Genomic DNA, 8,753 nt, shown 5'->3' with positions numbered 1-8,753 from the left:
GATGGCAGCACAGCTGCAATAAATCTCTTTCTGTTGTAGAATCTTCAGACCGTTCCCCCCCCCCCCCCAATAATTGAGAATTCCACTACAACAAGGAAAATAACATTTAAATCTTTATGTTTTAAAAGTACGAATTGACTTCTTTCTAATTTTCTATACAATTAATAATTTTTTTTAACTTGAAAACGTTAAAAATTAAATACAGAAAGAAATTAAGAGCAATTAAATAAGTAAGAAAATATAATTTTTTCAAAAATTTTCTGATAAGCAAATAAAATACAAAAAAAACCATATTAGTTCTAAAAATATTGAAAATGGACAAGATTGTATTCGACAATTAGTTATTTGCAAATCATCTATTATTTGAAACAGCAAAAGCCAATGAAACTAATCAATTTAGTCACAAACCCTATACCGATTTCGCCAGTTTATATTTCATAAGAAATTAACACTTTTAATGATCATTTGAAGACCATATGAAATACATATCAAATCAATGGTGTCCTTTTCTCAATTATTTCCATTTCCGAGAGAAATTTCAAAAATATTAATTTGTTATAAATTCTTTGTGGGGAAAAACATTGATAGACTTCGTCTGCCACAACCATTACATTAAAATATCTAATATACTGTTTTTTCCAACTTTTATTTCTTATGGCATCTGCGAATCTCTTGATATGCTATAAAGGGACATCGACCTCCTTAACTTCCATTTTCACAAGATATTCGTAATATTTCGACAAAGTAAATAAATTTAACAACTGGAACGAATTTGCCATTTTTCATAACAATTACTTTTGTCACTTTGAAAGCAGAGATATCAGAATACCCTATGATGATTATGCAGTGATAATTTTAACGAACACATTCTTATAATATTCATTATATATTAATATAATAATATACAATATATATAATATTATAATATAATATTTATTATATATTTATAGTATTCATATAATATTATAATATTCATTTCATCAAAATTTGTCAACATGATATCATTATGTGGTCGTCGATGTTGGCACCAATAAGATTGATTATGTTAATCAACTTTCACGAAATACATCTTAATGCAACAAAAACATAATTAAAGCTTAGTTACAATAATATAAGTTGCACAATAATGATGAAATATCCAAATTTATTACCTATTCTTCAGTGCGATGAAATTGTCAAGATTGCGGCTAAAATTGGCAAAATTATTCTAGTTGTTGAGGTTGTGGGCTGTATCAAAATTTTATTTTAGAAGGACATTTTGTAGAGAAAGAAGGCCATGATCATTGAGGACGTATGAAACAAATATTTTCTGAATCAGTTATCTATACAATAGCTATGGTTGAAGTTTTGTGGATAGGTTTCTTCTTCATATGGAATACACAGTGAAATGGTGTGTTTTTGAATTCTCTCGAAAACGGAGAACTATAGGTATCAGACGATTATCGATTATAAGATAAAAGCTTTCATGAGAAACACGAATTTTCGAAATCGAATTAGGAATGTATTGGGGTTGGGGAACTTTGTCATGTGATTTAGCTATAGAACATAAGCAGCATCGGATTTTTTTTTTATTTCTCCCCAAAAAGAAAGATTTTGGTAGACATCCGGCTCTTAATAGCATCTCAAGAGGCCATGGACTTTCAAATGAAATAAAACTTTTTTAAATAGGTGTAGTTGCTGAAATTGGAGAACTTTACTTCTTTTTGTGTACAGCCAATTACCCCGCCACCACTGAACGAAGCAGTATCGATAGGATATTGACGATCACTATAGCGATAAACTAAATACTCATATTTACTGATTTACAATAGTATTGTCTATATCAGAGGTTCCCAAACTTTTTTTTTCTCGTGGACCACTTTCAAAGTTTTACTATTTTTGGTAGACCCCCTGCTGCTACATTTCTACTGTATTCCCAAAACTCCTAAAAAATATCACCCTAAATGGGTGCTCTTAAGAAGAAAAAAAAGTAGCACATTTCCTTGTGTCCTATTTATTAAAATAATACTTGTGGTTATACAAAATTATAAACATTTATCATTACAAACAATCAACAATTGACAAAAAAAGCAACAATGAACTCTGAAATGTAAATCGACAATAAAAAATAGTCATACTTTTAATGAGACAGATGTACTTGATGAATTGACAGTAAATTATCAATATTTGGCTTCAGTTTTGTAAGAAGTAATCTCAAATCTCCCCGTTCTGTGATGTTCAATCTGCTCCTTTTTTTTGTTAACAGGTTGGTAACGGCACTAAAACTTCTTTTGACAAGTTATGACGAGGGAAACGCTATCAAAAATTTTCTCGCAATTTCCCACTATTCCCCACTTGTACTATTATCTATTGTTCTATTCAATTCTGTGTTTCAATTGAGTCTCGAATATTTTTGAGTACCTACCTAGTGAATGATGCCACCTGCCTACGTTGATAGGTAAATCAAAGACAAAATTTTTGTTCTTTATTATGAAAACCAGAAAATTTTTCGTGGACCCCCACTTACAACGTGTGAACCCCTGTTTTCGTTTCACGTCTATGTGGACCCCCGTGTGGTCTCCCAGGGACCCCTGGGGGTCCACCTGGACCACTTTGGGAACCTATGGTCTAGATCGTACGCCAATTTCATTTATATTAAATTTCATTTGATGAATTTTCGATGTTCGTGTTCGCATAAGAAGAATTAGATGGCACGTAAGATAAATAGATAAAGACAGTCAAACGATTGATTAAGTATGTATTAAATATAAGACAGATGCTAAATTTTGCTAATGCCATATTTTACACACCAATTTTCACACCATTTTTTCAGTTATATTATGTATATGAAAGTATATAAAAAAAAGACAAACTTACCATTGACAAATTTTATTAAAATTCTAATATTGGACTATAGATATGGTATGTGTTGAGATCACATATTGAAATTTATTGATCTAGATCCTTTTGTTTTGGAGTTGCGTTTACAAGCAGAGACAGAAATCTTATTTCTTTGGATTCTGGAGGTCTGAAACGTTAAGATTCATTTAAACCAGGAAGTCAAATTTTTTAAAAATTACATTAATTATTAAAAAATTCATCTAATTTTTTCTGATATTTATAGTAACCATTATAAATATCAGTGGGGGTGGTCTCAACAAAACTTGCTCGAGTACTCTCTAATAAAAGATTTATCCTATACAGCGCCTTGCATGGAATTGGCATATAAAAATTATTACATATTAACTATTGGCGTGAATTTAACTTTTTTCTGAATCTATCGTATCATCGTTGGAGAGGTTTGGTAATCAAACATCGCCATGCGGTTAATGGCATAGTGTAGTGAAGAGAGACTCATGGTGTTGTGCAGATGGAAAACCGGCGTTTGAGAATCACACTTTATTGAGATTTCTTCTAGATTCTACATCACAAGACACACAAAACACCCAATTACTCACACATACTTAACATGGAAGAATAAAATATCAGATGATTATTCCTACAATGTATATATACCTGCCCCTTGGTAGCACTGTGGCACTATATATATACCTGCCCCTTGGTAGCACTTTGATGCGGAGTATTTATATAATTCATCCCGAGAATATTCATGTTATATGATGTAATTTCGTTTCTCATCTTATGAGATTGCAAGTCTTGATAATCTGGGTGTGCCTCTCAGAACTTACCACACATCTCTCTAAGCCCTTATAACAGTGGTAAAATAAATCCCATTATTCTCCTTCGCAAACGTGACACTCCACCAAAGGTCACACAGATTCCTGGATCGTCGTCGTAACCAGAGGGGGAAGATGTAACCATTGGTATATATATATATATATATATATATATATATATATATATATATATATATATATATATATATATATATATATATATATATATATATATATATATATATATATATATATATATATATATATATATATATATATATATATATATATATATATATATATATATATATATATATATATATATATATATATATTAGATGCTTAGAGAGATGTGTGGTAAGTTCTGAGAGGCACACCCAGATTATCAAGACTTGCAATCTCATAAGATGAGAAACGAAATTACATCATATAACATGAATATTCTCGGGATGAATTGTATAAATACTCCGCATCAACGTGCTACCAAGGGGCAGGTATATATATATATACACCACTGGTTACAATAGAGATTAAAATTGAATTTGTGTTTTAGATGCACTTTTCTCAATCGATTAGAACAAAAATTGGACCTAAAACTACATTTGGAATTACAAAATCCCATACCAAATTTAAAACATTTAACTCATTGCGTTTTGTTATCACATTTAAATGTTTCAGTTCAGACCGACAGACGGTCAATTTCTCATTGGATTTGTGATAGGTATCTAAATATTTGCTCTGAATTTTATCCATCTAGCTCCTTTCATTTTGTAGATATCGTGTTGATTTATATTTGAGCAGCCGGAACTGGCAGACTATCTCTGAATGGATTTTGCTCAGAATTTGATGAAAATCTACAAATTTGGTGTGAAGACCGTATGCTAAATTTCATCCGTCTAGTTTAACGCGTTTTTAAATTATCTTTGTCACAAGCAGGCAGACAGATTGTATGTATTTCAGAGATATCCGTGAACATTCAATAGTTTTTGTTGTATCTTCCTTTCTTTGTTCTTTAAAAAAATTACTTGTTTAAAAAATAATGCAGCTGCAATCAGCTGCTACATCATTTAAGCGATAATAATGAGATAGAAATACCAAAGAATTCTGGAAAATACTTTCATTAAAAATTATATTGAGCAAAAAAAAAAAAAAAGAGCCAACCTCTTTACAAAGCGAGCTAAATCTAAAAACGCTTAAAAGAAAATTTGAACTAGGGTTTGAAGAAGTGGACAATTTATCATCAAGTAAAAAAGTTACCCAAAATTGGAATCTCATGAATTAGCTATGATATTTGCCAGAAATTTATATGTTTGGAGTATTCTAAACACATTTTCTCGATATACAACATTATAGTGAAGTGAATATGAAACTAACTTTTTAATTTTTATAACTAAATATGAATTACTTTTTTTTATTTAAATATTGTTTCTATAATTTTTGTATTATAAAAGTAAATATTTCAATTGGATAATTATTTGGCTAATTTATATTGTTTGTATGTTTTAAGATAATATGTTTCCATACCTTTCAAAGTGTCTCAGGACTCTTCAAATTTTTCGATTTTTTTAAAAAAAAATATAGGTTAGAGTTCCATCTTTTCTGAACATTTTGGTATCAATATATTAAAGATACTTTCAAAACTGCCGGCGTTACGATCAAAACTTCCGGCGAAGAAACTAAAACAACACTGATTAAATATTAACAGAAACTTTCTCTGCCAGAATGTCAAAAGACATAAAACCGTACAGCTGTTTCTGGTTTTTTTAAAATTTGTATTACTTTGTTCAAATTCTTTTTTTTACTACTTTTTTACTTTAACGCCAATTTTTTCAAAAAAAAAAAAAAAAAAAAAAAAACTAAAATAAAATAAATAAAGCTTACACCAGAATATTTCAAAATCTACTGATCATATTAATCTGAAAATTCACGCACGTGCTCAAAATAAATTCTTCTATAGCTTATATATCGATTTTTAGACAAATTATTCACAAAAAAATTTTCAGTTTTGAAATAAAGTTATGCAACTTCAAAACTGAACAATTTTTTTGTAAGTTAATATGAATTTCCTAAATGTTGACCCATTTTTAAATTCAAAATTCTGCACGTATGAAAATACTGATTTTTAAGGTTTTGAAAAAATATCCCATTTATATTTCTTTATAACTTTTTAATTTTTTTGAAATTATATGAAAACAAGAGAAATAATATAATTGTATAGGAATGTTCTATGGATACATTTTCAAATTTCACAATTGTTTCACTCGTAAATTAGATGAGTTGAAAAAAAGGAGGGTTTTTTTTTTTTTTTTTTGCTTCCATGGGTAATTGTTAAGAGTCCTGAAATGCCTTTGATAAAAACTATTTAAAATAATTGCATTGATTAAACTTAACCCATTACAATCTTGTTTTAATAAATATAACTTTTTAAAAATTTATATTTTATACCGGGATATACGGGTAGTACCCACGATTTTTAGTGTTGGTACAAAGTACGTGTATATATATATATATATATATATATACGTGTGTTTTATAAACCTTTCAAAGTCCATAAATTAATAAAAGTATAAATTAATTAAAAATTAAGCAAGTTAAGTTTTTGATATTTTCAGCTATACTTTACAGAAATATTATTTTGATTTACACTATCTTAAAGAATTATTTTCTAAACGATATTACTTTAATTTTTGAGCAAATTGTCCTCTAATTTTAGTAAATTTTTAAAATTTTAATTTATTCACAGTTTTCATTTATATTTTAATTGTTATAATGAAATTGATTGTTTCTTCAAACCCTTTAATCTGTTACTTTTGAAACTGTTAAATAAGATAAAAATTTGCTTTCTATGCTCTCAGTAAGGATTCTTAACTCTTAATAACGATTTTCACTTCCGTTTTTATTCCGAAATCTAAAGACTTTCTAATAAATATGCGAAGTTATTTGCATTATTAAGTTCATATATTTCAATTTCATCAAATAACAATGTAAAATTTTAAATAAATGTCTTCGTTATTAACAGTTCAATAGCCAGGATATCCAATATTTTTGGCAAATATTTTGGTCATCAAAGGCGGTTAGTACCGAACAAAGTACGAATTCTAAATCATTGCGATTTAGCAAGAAAATTCTTCATTAGATGGAAAAAGTGCTCGCATGATCGAAGCTCATTTGAAAAGGAAATCCTCTTCCCTCCACTGTTACCCCCCCCCCCCTTAAAAAGAAAAATCTTATGAAATGAAAAATTCTAAAGGAGGGTTGAGGGATGGGTGAGTTCATTGTGAAGACTGGTTCTGGATAAAATTCCAATATTTCCCGATTGGTCCGGGGAAATTGAATGAATTTGCCTGATGGCGCCATTAGGCGAGGAAAAAAAAGTGAAAAGGGGTGGGGAATGTGAAAAAAAAATAATTCGAAGTTAGTTCACAATGTGATCTGTGTAGTCACGCCTTGAGGAAGAGATGATAGAATTTGTGATAAGAAAACGAATTTGATAGTAAACACTTTAGAGAAAAAAAGATAAGATAGCGGAAAGCATCAGTTCAAAAATTAGGTTCGGAATCTGTAACTCATCGAAAATGTTTTGTATAAACGATAACAATATTCTAGCATAATGGAAACTAAGATTAGCATAAACACGGTGGAAAGTTAATTTTTGGTGGAAATATCTATTTTTCTTTTATATAATATTCGAAATTTCAAGTCATTTTTTGTCTTCATAAAAATCACTTAAACTTCTGATTCTGCATTCATTTTTTGTGAAGTCACATTCATTTTCTCGTAAACTAAGTATAAAAAGGGAAGTATTGTAATCGTCTCAAAATTGAAACTCGAGATATTGACGTATCTTCACAATTAAGACTTCTTTTAAGATAAAAAACACATTTTTAGAATTATGTCTGTCTGTCTATGGATACAATAATCTAGAAAGTGATTCTGACGAAAGCGAAAGAGGAAATTTTATATATTGATTTTATATATTGGATCAAGTGTGCAGATTTTTTAAAATCAAATTTTAACGAAATTCATATAGAGGAAATTAGTCTTTCCTGCTGTGTGAATACAAATTAACATGATAATTAGAAAGCGTCGAGAGTCAGATAGCTAAAATTTGGTACACATATTACACATCTAAATTGAAGATACCTATCGATTTTGGATCCAAATCCGTCAAGAGGGTGACGATATTTTAATCTATGCCTTTCATAAGCGTATAAAAGAAGTAACTCAAAAATACAGTGACAAATATATGAAAATTACTATATGATTTTAAGACTACAATGTTGTAATTCTGGTTTTGGCCTCAATAGAGCGTAAAAAATGTGCCCAAAATACATCCTAGTTTTTCAGATTTTTATGTGTTAACATCATCCCAGCGATTAATCGCACAATAAAGGCTCTCGCACTTATTGATCGTTAATGGCATGCCCTTATTAATATGCAATTAGATAATATGCGAGAAAGTTTCGGAAAAATTCCTCCGGCTGGTTATATTTAAATAACCGACGTTTAAATACAATTTTTCCTTTTTAAATGCGATTTTCTTAAATTATTAATTTTAGTAAAATATTTCTACGAAGAACTTCATAAATTAAATCATAATGCATATTTTTTAAATTCAAATTTGTTATGATAATTTCACAATATATTCTGTGGTTTCAGAATTAAAGGATAAACAATCTATTCATTTAAATATATTTCACAATTATTTAAATGTGAAAATTTTTTAAAAAAATCATGTTATTTTACAGTCGAACTCCTATATTTAAAAATTGAATATAAATATAGCTTATTAAAAGAGAAAATCTCACAAGGATTTAAAAATTTTTTTTAGTTAATTAAAAATTGGGATTTTGGATTTTTTTCGTCAATAAAATATTGCTACCTAAAAGTAATTTTTAAGCCATTTTAAAGTCTAAAATATTGTCTTTGTAATGATAACAATTTAGCTGATATGAAAATTTCCTCTCTAAATTTTGACAATAACTTCAAAATATTTTTTTTTCAAATTTTTAAAATAGTTTTTATTGTTATAATGAAACCAAATCTCCTAAACTATTTCATTAAATATTTAATTGCTTGATTTTCTTCCATTGCTGA

Source organism: Argiope bruennichi, chromosome 7 (assembly GCF_947563725.1).
Source record: "Argiope bruennichi chromosome 7, qqArgBrue1.1, whole genome shotgun sequence".
NCBI lineage: Eukaryota > Metazoa > Arthropoda > Arachnida > Araneae > Araneidae > Argiope > Argiope bruennichi.
This window is presented reverse-complemented; position numbering follows the sequence as displayed.